A 12,059-nucleotide genomic window follows, 5' to 3' on the forward strand; every position below is an offset into this window, starting at 1 on the left:
TTGCAATTGTACTTTTGTACTGCCACTTACACTTTTTATACCACTGTTATTTCCTAAAAGGCATTATGAAAAAAGTTCTTAAACAGTTATCATGGAAATAGGGAATAGAAATAAAATGAACCTAGTCAACTCAGCAAGATACAGTATTTTTGTTTCTTTATATTATCACACTTAACTTCAGTTCAACATCTGTTCAATGACATCTCAGGCTGTATTTTGGGATGTGTGACAATTTTTTTTCACAAATTCTTTACTCACAACTCAGGATGTTCCCATTAATTGTGATTTGTAAAGGAAGCATTTAACTCAGGGCAGATGCCGAGCAGCATGAGTACGGAACTATGGCAGGTACAAAATGACACATGAAATTCGCAAGTGGGTGCGGATGGCCAGATGGTATTGGCATCTGAGAGATTTGTTACACCAACTTGGCAATAAAACATGTGTGATCACTAATTTAACATACAAAACTGGCCCAGAAAAATGTTTATGTTAAACAAATTCCCTCTCTAAATATCAGGTGCAACACATTTTATTACACAGTTTCATTTCTCAGTTGAGAGAACCAAATATAGAAAATTGAATTCTTCCTTTTGAACCAAAGTCTCATTCATTTAGGGCAAGTCATGCTTGCATGAGCCAATTGAAGTTAAATAGATGTGTAATTCTCAAGATATTATAGGCCAGTGAAACCAGAGAGTGGACAAATACGGATATGATTTTTCCCTGATCTGTTTATTACCATGGTCCTACACTAGACATTGTTTAGATAAACCCTTCATTTTTACATATCACACTAGCTAAAATGTTTGAAATTCCAGATCAGGATTTGCGAACACGGTTTTAGATCAGCAGATGATTCTTCATGTTGTTTACTAAATCTTTTCTTAGGAAACCAAAGAATATAACAAGTCTCCCAATTGAATTAATAAGCAAGAATCTCCTGAAATACCTTTTCTTGTTTTTGCCTCCTACTTAACCACAGCACTTTTATTAAATATCACTTAAAATACTCTTGCATACATGAAGACTTCCCAATTTCCTCCACCATGGTTGAATGCTCCCTTCTCATGGTTCCCTGGCAACCAAATAATACTCTGTTATAGGTAGGCTCTCTCTCAATCTACTACCATGACACAGTAGAGCTAACTTGATAGACTTTGGGGTCATGTGTAACTGCTTTCTAAGGTATACAACTGTGGACAGGTTATTTTGTTATTTGGTTTTTTATTTGGTAAAATAGTATAATAATATCAACTCCACTAGGGGTTTAATTTTAAAAGTTACATTAGATAATATATATACATAAAGACCTAGCAAAATTAGTGGAACATAATCCACAGTATTTATTATTGTTATTGTTGTTGATGCACATCAAAACCTCACTATATTTTAAGCAGTTTTGGTGACAGAGACTGTAAATTCATCTTTATATAACTAAACATCCTGTACGCTATTGGAAGTACACATATTTGTAAGTCTGTAAGTGTGTATGTGTGTGTGTGGGGGGGAGAGTGTGCTCAGATTGAGTAAAAATTTTTAAAAATTAAAAAACAGAAACAAAATAATATTAGGTAACATATGAAAGATCCTCTTCTAGTCCATATGCTCAAGCTTCTTTTCAAACCAGCATTTATCAAATTGTAGAACTTAATTTGAACTGTAAAACTTAAATTTTGATGGCTGTATATGGACAGTATTTCAGGAAGAAGGGTTATTTTATTTTATTTTATTTTATTTTATTTTATTTTATTTTTGATGAGACATGTATCTCTAAAAGTATTCCAAATGCTGGGACATGCTCATGGTCCATGAAAAAGCCTAGGTTACTATTTAAAATGAATAAATCGTAGTATAAAATAGTATACGCAGACCATCACCCTGAAATTTTAAAGTTATACAAAAGCTGCCAGTATTTATTGATTGTTTGCACAATTCTAGACTCTGTTCTGAGCACAAAACTTTGTCTAATCTCCAAAATAAACCTATGATGTAAGTATTATTATTATCACCATCTTACAGATGAGCAACTCAAGTCACGAGTGGCTAAGTAACTTGCCAAATGTCATGCGGCTGGATCCAAGATTAAAATGCACTGTTGACTACAAAGCCCATTTGTTTTTCCACTGCAGTACAGGTTCATGAAAAAGAAAATTGAGAAAGTATACCGAAATGTTAACAGTTATCTTTCAGGTGATCTTCTTGGTTAAAATCTTTCAGCAAAAGTTCTACATTTGGCATGAATTACCATCATCATAAAAATAAGTGTTATTGTAATAACACCATTCATGCAATTTAAAAACTAAGTAGGCTGTCAAAATGACCAATAGAATCTATCTTTATAAATTGCTTCTAACAGATGAGATGGGAAGCTATTGAGATTTAGAGACACATTAAATTAAAGTAGAATGCTTTATTCTCATAGCAATACTGATTTGTGTTGTGATTCTAAATGATTAAAGGTAACTCATGACTTTGCAAAAGTTATTCTGGGGCGCCTGGGTGGCTCAGTCGTTAAGCGTCTGCCTTGGGCTCAGGGCGTGATCCTGGAGTCCTGGGATCAAGTCCCACATCAGGCTCCTCCCCTGGGAGTCTGCTTCTTCCTCTCCCACTCCCTCTCTTGTGTTCCCTCTCTCGCTGGCTGTCTCTCTCTGTCAAATGAATAAATAAAATCTTAAAAAAAAAAAAGTTATTCTGTTCTTTTGATTCTATGTCTAAAACAAAGCTGATAATATCTGATCGAATAAATGAATAAAACAGAGATTGAACAATGCCCAATGAATTCCCTTGTGCTCCTATGAATGTGCATCAGGCTATCAATGCGTACAATTTTATATATGTTCTCTGCCAGCTTAAATCCATTGTGTGTCTCCAGAAGACACCAATCAGTTCACACTAGGCAGTAACTACTATGTTATAACTGCTTAAAACACTGAACAACTATATCAAACAACTTGACCTCCAATGATAAATTCAGGGCAGGTTAAAAACTAACATTTAATGTATTTATTTATTAATGAATTGCTTTGGATGCCAACAGTGCAAAACATAATGGGTCTAGGACTACACAGGAAGAAAGAGAGACTTACTTTTTTTATGTAAAGTTGTTCTCAGCCAAGGAAATGGATATGTAAAATAACTACTATAATCCAATAATGTACTTGCTGGAATCATGGAAATACAGACAAGGCATAAGAGCACTGTGATAAGTAGTGCTGAAATGTGCCCATGGAAGCCAAGACAGGTTTCTCAGAAGAGACAGCCTCTGCCCCTAAATTTGAGGAAGTCTTCATTAGATGAAAACTCAGGGAAAGAACTTCCAATTAGAAACAAGTGCAAGGGATGCCTGGGTGGCTCGGTTGGTAAAGCGTTGGCCTTGGCCTCAGGTCATGATCCCAGAGTTCTGGGATCGAGTCCCAAATCAGGCTCCTTGCTCAGTGGGGACCCTGCTTGTCCCTCTGCTCCCCCTGCTTATGTGCACTCTCCCTCCCTCTCTCTCCCTGACAAATAAATAAATAAAATCTTTAAAAAAGAAAAAAGAAACAGCTAGAAATGTGAAGGCTTGAGACATGAGAAAACATAGTTTATTCAAAGAAGCACAATTATTGCTCAAGTGTAAAGAGTGATGGGGCAGGTGAAAGTAAGTCTGGATTAGTATTCACAAGGCAGATGAAGAATCATGTCAAATGCTATGCGTAGAAATTTAAAATGTGTTTGTTCTGAAGACTATGTGGGGCAAAAGAAGAATATTGATGAGGGCAGTGAAAAATAAGATACATATGGAAGAAAGATCAGTCTTGTGGTAGACGAGGGATAAAGGAGCAGGTGGGTCCAAACATAAGGAAATTATTACTGTTGTCCAAAGAAGGTAGAGAATTAATTGGACTTAGCCAATGTCAATGGTGATGGGCAAGAGGAAGCAGGTGTGTGTGTGTGTGTGTGTGTGTGTGTGTGTGTGTGCGTGTGTGTGTGATATTCTAAAGCTATAATTGCAGGGATCAGAGATTAAGGAGAATGGGGTGTGAGTTGGGAAAACCTGGTAGATAATCAATGTTTAATAAGTTTGATGAATAAAAAACAACAAAATGATGATGAGTCCAAAGACTTTTAATAAATAGGAAGGATGTTTATGTGAATAATAAATAAAGGTAAGTCAACGTGGGAATAAGATAACAAAGTCAATGTTGGATCTATTAAACTTGCGGGGGTCTTAGAATATTCAAGTAGAGACTGCTGGTGGATATTAAGATGTATAGATCTGAAGGTAAATGTGAGGTATCTATGTGGAACGAGAATTATTTTTACAAAAGTAAGAGTACAAATGTTGGAGCCTAATAAAAAAACAAGCCAAGAAGAATTTGTAAGGTGAGAAGAAACATGGGGTGAAGACAAAAATCCTCAGAAATATCCACTTTTATGAACGAACAAAGAGAAACTAGCCCAAGACTGAGAAAGAGAGCCAGAGAGCCAGACAACTAAAAGGCAAAAGAAGAGATAATATTATCCCAGAAATTAAGAACAGAAGAAGTTTAAAAGGTGTTGGAAATGGAGGAGAGAAATGAAAAACATGGAATAATTCCTTTGGATTTGTGAGGAATGGCAGGAGATTCACGAAGTGGTAAGATTGGAAACTAAATCTCAGTGGGTTGCAAAGTAAAAGAGAAGTACACCACCTCATAGAAATTTGGAATGGAATAATGCCCAGAGTAAGTTTTTAACTAGAAATAAATACAAGGCCAAGCAAACGTCTCTCTGTATTACAGTCACATACTCCACACTGATTTCTGACCGGAGTGACTGCACTTAATAAATTGAATATTGAAACAATGCAGTTATTTCATTTAGAGTCCATATCCTAAGTTTCCAATCAGTTAAATGATGTCCTTTTAAATATTTTTTTTTCTTTATCCAAACCAGGATCAAATCAATGGCATCTCTTTTGAATCTCTTTAAATCTAGAATCATTTACCAGCTCGCTTGCTTGCTTGATTTTATTTCTTTGATAGCATTTGCTATATTTTTAAAGTTCCAGGTCATTTGTTTTTCAAAATATCGCTCAATTTGGCTGACTTGATTTTTTCCTCATAATTTGATTCAGGTTCTTTTTTTTTTTTTACAGTCATATCTTATAGGTGATGTTACATTATTCTCAAGGTATCACATCCTGAGCATGTGATGTCAATTTGTTTCGTTATTTGTGATGTTAAGTTTCATCACTTAATTAAAGTGGTATCTGTCTGATTGTTATATCATAAAGATAGACAATTTCCCTTTGTAATGAATGATTATTCTGTGAGGCAATAATTTGAAGCTATGTAAATAGCCTGTTCAGCAATGTCTGGCTCAGTTGTTTAGCATGAATTCATGATTCTTTCCTGAATAAATTTTTACAATGGTTTTTGTGAAATGGGATTTTTCAAATTCTATTGTTCCTCCTACAATTATTAGCTGGTATTTCATATGAGAGAAATTCAAGCAGGATTCAAGTTGACAAGCAAACTTAGCATTGTCATTATTGTGGGAAATACATACCCATTAACAAACTTTCCCATAACACCCAGTTGTACTTCATATAAATTTCAAAACATAAGCCATCCTTATTTTACAAAAAGCCTTTTTTCTAAGTTTAAAGCTTGTTGAAGGCATACATTTCCTTCTCTAGCACTGCTTTAGTCAATAGTAGATTAAACTATATAAAAAAGAAAAAAAAGCAAATATGGTTAAGCATCTGACTCTTGATTTTGGCTCAGGTTATGATCTCAGGTCCTGGGATCGAGCCAGCATGGGACTCTGCACTCAGCACAGAGTCTGCTTGTCACTCCCCCCTTCTCCGCCCCTCTGTCTAAAATAGATAAATAAATAAAATCTGTTTTCAAAAAAGAATAATTAAATTAAAAAAAGCAAATATGATTTTTGAAACACAGGAAATACCTACTTTCCAGAGATAGCATAAGATCTAATATATTTACTTTAGTGAAGAGTTAAAAATGAGAGATGACACAAGTGCTAAGAACTATTTCAATCACTTTTTCGCTGAAGAACAAAATTGGAAAGAAACAATGTTCTCCTACATACTTTTCTAACCAATCAAAATATTTTTCCTATCTCCATGGTAACAGTTATAAGGACCAAGTGGAATCAAATAATCAAAATGTGATGACATCACTGGACTAACAATATGTTGAAAAACACTCTTGTCGCCTGTAACAACCAATGATTTTGTTATCGCTCATTAGCTACAAAAGACTGCATGAGACTGCCTGGAGAACTCCCAGAAAGAACTTTAAAGTAAATTCATAAAATTAGACTAAATTAAACAACTCGAAAATGTAATTGGAGTCCTATGAAGAAGAATTAAACATAGTAACAGCAGAAAGATTCTTCTGTTGCTGCTATGCAGACTGACATCTGGAGAACATTTTTCTTTTTTCCATATGTTGGGATACAACTCTTCTTGAACAAGTTGACCTAAGCAAATATTTTCAAGAATAATTATAGCTTGTAAAAGTTTAAATGGCAAGATGGTCCCAAAGTTAGCAATATCTCATTTGCAAAGCCATGATGCTAAATCTGCCTCATGCTTTTTCTCACCTGGACTCTATTAGAATCTTACTTTCAATCCCAATTTTTCTTCTTTCTTTGTTTATACCACTTGCAGATTAATATTTTTAGAATTGTAACTCTGCAATTTGCTGCTTTAAAAAAAAACCTTAATTCTTAAATGTTCTATAATCTGACCATATTTTACCTTTCACTTCAATTAGTTTCAATTAATTTCAGTATAACTTATTAAAATCATTTACTACAACTCTGTATTTTGAGAAGACAATGTGTTAGATCTTGATCTCAGAGACCTCCCCGGTAAATATTGTGTATCCTTATACAATAGTGGGTTAAAGAGAAAAGAATTGAGTTGCAGGTTTGATTGACTATGTCTCAGTTCCAGTTGCTATAACAAGGTCTCATAATCTGGGTGGTTTATGAAATGTATTTCTCACCGTTCTGGAGGCTAGAAGTCCCAGATCAGGGTGCCAGCATGATCAAGTTCTGGTGTGGACCCTCTTTGGGATTGCACAATGCTGACTTCTCCTCATTATCCTCACATGGTAGAAAGAGAACAAGAGAGAACTTTGGGTTCCCTTTTATAAGGGCACGAATCCCATTCATGAGTCATCTACCCTCCTGACCTGATTACTTCACCAAGCCCTACCTCCTAATACCATTACAGTGGGGATTAGGATTTTAACGTATGAACTCTGGAGAACATAAACATTCAGTCTACAACAACTACAATAGATAAATCCCCTGATAAGAGCTTGCAAAGTTGATGAAGAAACCACATACGATGTTAGAAAAGTAGGGGCACGTGGGTGGCCCAGTCAGTTAATCGAATTTCAACTCAGGTCCATCTCAGGGTCATGAGAGGAGCCCTGCATTGAGCTCCCTGCTTAGCGTGAAGTCTGGTTTGGGACCCTTTCTCCCTCTCCTTCTGTCCTCCCCTCTGCTCTCTCTCTCTAAAATAATTAAATTTTTTAAAAAGTAGGCAGCCTCCATAATTATGATAGGTTTTCTTCTAGCACACACTTTTCAACAATTCCCAGACCATGTCAAAACTGGACTGCTTCTAAATATTCAAGTTCAGCAGTGTGTGTGTGTGTGTGTGTGTGTGTGTGTGTGTGTGTGTATTATAGTATAAGTGCTGTTTGTAGGGGTCAGGTGCTGAGTTGTGGTTAGGACTTGTTAAATCTGAGAAGTGTAAGTTTATCTAAAGGAAGTTATATTTGCTCTTGGGTTGTCTACCTAAATTATTTAATACAAACTCCAAATTACTATTAGACAAAGATAATGCATTTTCAAAACTTGATCCTTGCCTTATTTTTTCTGAATACAATAGACTGCAAGGTATTTAGAGGGTAGGGATATTGTTAGGTTCATCTGAGTTCTAGTATAACTGATACATAGTAGATTTAATTAGTGTTTTCAAAAGAACAGTTGGGGGAAAAATAAAGCATATATAAGTGTGATTTTTTGGTAATGACCTGTGTTGCTTATGATTTCTGGCATCCCTTATCCACCTTTGGTTGTCAGCACCCCACATTTATTCTCACAGAGATATCTTCCCCTTAGTGGGTAAAACCTGTTGTCACTGTCAGAGTGGGTGCCCTATTCTTGCAGACAAAATAATGCCCTCCCCAAAGATGTCTCTGTCCACAACCCCAGAACCCAGAAGTATGTCACCTTACAAGGAAAAGCACCTTGCAGATATGATTAAGGATCTGGTGATCGGAAAATCATCAGATATTATCTGAATGGGCCAATGAAATTACAGAAGGCCTTATAAGAAGGAGGCAGGATGAGAGAAGGAGATATGATTATGGAAGACGTTGGGGAGATATGCTTTGACAAAGAAGATAGGGTCCATGAGCAAAGAATGTAGGTGGTCTTTAGAAGCTAGAGAAGTCAACGAAACAAATTCTTCCTTGGATTCTAGGAGTGCAGCTGTGCTGACACCTTGATTTCAACGCTGTGAGATTTATTTAGGACTTCTAACCTCCAGAACTTTAAGATAAAAAATTTATCATGTTTTAAGCTACTAAATTTACGGTAATTTGTTATAGAAGCAATAGGAATGAATACAGTGCTCTGTTATTTAATCAGTGGAACCCTGACCCAACGTAAAGCAAAAGGATACTTACTCCTTGGACAATTGACATGGTCGCTCAAGTTTGACAATAATTGAATCTGTGACAATAATACCCTGAGGAAAGAATGGTACTTTAGAGAAACTACCAGCATTTTCTTATTTCCTGTTGTCTTAATTTTGGTTTCTCTAAAAGCAGATCTTGGAAGAAGAATTTGACTGCATGTGACATGATGAGGAAACACAGAAATTGAAATGGGGAGGTAGGGAAAGCCAGTAAAAAATGTTTAATCTGGGTCTCTGGATTAGGCATAGGAAGGAGTGGGTGTTCGAGAAGCACGTAGAATGCCGTAGACACTGATGTGTCTGAAGGCTGGGATATATATCCACTGCAATTATTACACAGTGGTTGAGGGCTGCCCTAGAGGCCATTAACTTCCCTGCCCTCCTAGGCTATCTCTGCAGGCTGAGCAGGCTCCCAAGGCTTCAGAGAAAGCCCTAAAGCACAAAAGTGAAGGTACTTGTGGAGTACTAGCTTGAGGCAGGACACTGTCAGCATATACAGTTGTGACAGAAATCACGGAGTAGCCCAGGGAATGTAATGTGGGCCACCAAAAGCATCTGAACTCCTGTCCTTTATAAACCTGGTTCTTGAGCTCCATGTCCTTTCTATGAACTGCCCCAAATCCTCTTGCTTAGCCACGTTCTAGTTTTCTGGAACTGACAAACCATACCTTAATCAATACATGTCTCCCAGATGATTCTTCTGTGGTTTAATTAATTATTTTTCTAAATTATATTAGTGTTAGTTATTTTAGGGTCATTAAGCTAAAAATGGTGATCTTCATTTCTTGCGTATTTAGCATGAATCCTCAATACATTTCCTTCCATTTATTTTACTCACATATATAAATCTTCCTTACACTGAATGTGTCAAAAACAATCTAAAACATGTTTAAAATACAAAATCATAGATTAGTATGACATTGTCCTATAAAATTCCTGCATGTATCATAATCAGTGTTAAAGAGAATCACGCTGTACTTTCAATGCCAGATTGTGGTAATATATTACAGTTTGAAGATGAGTTACAGAAAACACAATTTGTCACATAGACTCTTAACTTTGTTCAATTTTAGACTCTTGTTGACACTGATGCAAACAAGAACATTACATTTTCAACTATATGAACCACTTCCTGAAGTTACAGAAATCTGATTTTTGGAAATCCTGCACAGTCATTTCCGTGGTCCCAGCAGAATCAAGAGCATCTAAGCTGTCCCAGACAAGCTGTGTGGGGTGATGCCATGTATGGGAAGCTGTCAATCTAGTGACACTTTCCCATGTTGTGCCTGACATTTATGTCATGGCATCACATTTATGCCATGTACCAATTTTCTTCTGCTTCTCCCTGCTCACAGTTCAGATAATTCCACCTCGGAATATCCTTTCTCATAAGTACTTCATACTAATTAACTCTCCTTCTCCTCTTTGCCTCTTCCAATTCTTGCCTAATTACCTGTGGAAAACATCCTTTCCTGGGTTTAACTGTCCATCTTTGCCACGTTTTCTTCTCTCTCTTCTTCCTCATCCTCTTCTTCCTAACTTCTTTACTTTTCCCTTTCTTTCAATTATCTTTCTCTTTACTCTCTACTGAAATTCTTAACTAGTGATAAATTTCTTCCAGAAAAACTAAACCCTTAATATGGACATTAATTAATGAACAACTATTTCCTAAAGCTCTAAAAATCTTTCAAGTATCCAGCTCTTACCTTCACCTTAGTGGGCCCGCTCCCCAAATAAAAATATTTTCTGAGTTTGCTATGCACTGGCTGGAAATATTTAGGAATGATATTCAATCTCTAATTTTCAAAAGCAATAACATTTAATAATTCAAATTAATTTAAACACTTAATGGGATTATGTGAGTTCATCAGGTTTTTGCATATAGTGTTCCTTTTGCAATGTGGCTTTTATCTGCATTGCTATTATCTACAGACTTTGGTCACAGGGCTGCCTCATTCCTTGAAGATTTTACTTCTGATTCAGTGTCCTGCTCTCTAGTATTATTCCTGTCATTATTCTTGGCAATTTCATTATCCGCATACATAATTCCTCAACTTCCCTGGATGTTTGTTACCTTGAAGTCTCTTCCTGTGATTTCACCCTCTCCATCAGCCACCACTTCCCACAGTCATGGCTAAGACTTTCACATAAATAGTGACTGGATTCTTCATAATTTCATATTCAAGCATCAGGATCTTAAGCCAACACCTCAAATATTTCCACTTCAATACTTTCAGAATCCAAAATTCTAAAATTCTTTTGCCCATCAGTATCTATAGTATAGGGATTACATATCATTTTTTCTCTGTTCAGCTTCATGGTGTCCTCAAAGCTTCAGAGATTAAAAAAAATGGTTTATTATTAAAATCAGTAACTTTTTATGTATGTTTAAACTCCTTGTACCTTTTCCCTATCATTTCCCTTACCTGGAAAAATAATCTATCTGGTTAAATTTATGTCTGCGTACTCTATGCCTGCAGAGGCAGGGCTGAAGTTTGCTGGGGAAAAATTAACAAACATGCTAACTGGCACCATTTGGTATTCATGATTTTAAATTACAAGTTCACCCTTAGTGCTGCAAAACAAGTTTACTGTAGGCCCCTACTCTGCTTGCTCACTTACTCCCCCTGATGAGGATTGCACTTTTCTTTTCTCAATCTTACAACACAGTCTCAGATGTAACCTCACACTCAATGGTAATACTGTTTTCTATTTTCCTGAGAAAAGGGGATCATTCAGAAGAAACTTTCCCATGATCCCATCAATTGGATCTACCAACACACTCTCATCTATATCTGTAAATTTTCTCTTTCTCCCATACCACAAAGGAATATAATAATCTTCCCAAGCCAGACTCTCCATTTGAGCATTGTATGGCATAAGTAGTGATTGTTCATGATCTCATTCCATGACAGTAGGATCAAGTCTACTCTCTGATCAAGATCTTCTGTTAAATTCCCTTCTCATTAGAAATAAAGTCAAAGTGCCTCAATATTTCCAAGGTACACTGACCAGATCTTGTCCCTGGCTAGCAGAAGTTCATATTTGTTTACCCGGTATCCACACTGGTTTCTTTGCCAATCTTCAGATTCACCACATGTTCCAAAGTCCAAGCATGTGCTGTCCTCTTGGGTATACTATGGTTTCCTCCCTCGTGCATGTGCTATCTTTTCTCAAATGTCTCCTTATAAAGAAGCCCTTTTCTGATTAACCATAAAACATGAAATCATACCATTCTAACTCACTCTTACTTTGCTTTACTTTCTATAAACTATATCCATTTTACTTTTTAATTTTTTTAATGTTTCTCCTCTTTCCCCTACTGCCAGTACATCCAGCATACTAGAATGTA

At 36.2% G+C, this 12,059-nt stretch overlaps 1 long non-coding RNA gene across 2 annotated transcripts in view; it reads right to left on the bottom strand.

The window, feature by feature from the left end:
- The window catches only part of LOC103658393, a 46,502-nt gene that overhangs the window by 21,331 nt on the left and 13,112 nt on the right, over window positions 1–12,059 (bottom strand). Inside the window, exon 1 of one of the 2 annotated variants that reach the window (XR_567147.1) lies at window positions 6,999–7,082. The exons of the other annotated variant lie outside the window; for it this stretch is intronic. This is a non-coding gene — a long non-coding RNA (uncharacterized LOC103658393). Of the gene's footprint in view, window positions 1–6,998; window positions 7,083–12,059 lie in introns of those variants that run through there. 2 annotated transcript variants of the gene reach the window in all.

Source organism: Ursus maritimus, unplaced genomic scaffold (assembly GCF_017311325.1).
Source record: "Ursus maritimus isolate PB19 unplaced genomic scaffold, ASM1731132v1 scaffold_8, whole genome shotgun sequence".
NCBI lineage: Eukaryota > Metazoa > Chordata > Mammalia > Carnivora > Ursidae > Ursus > Ursus maritimus.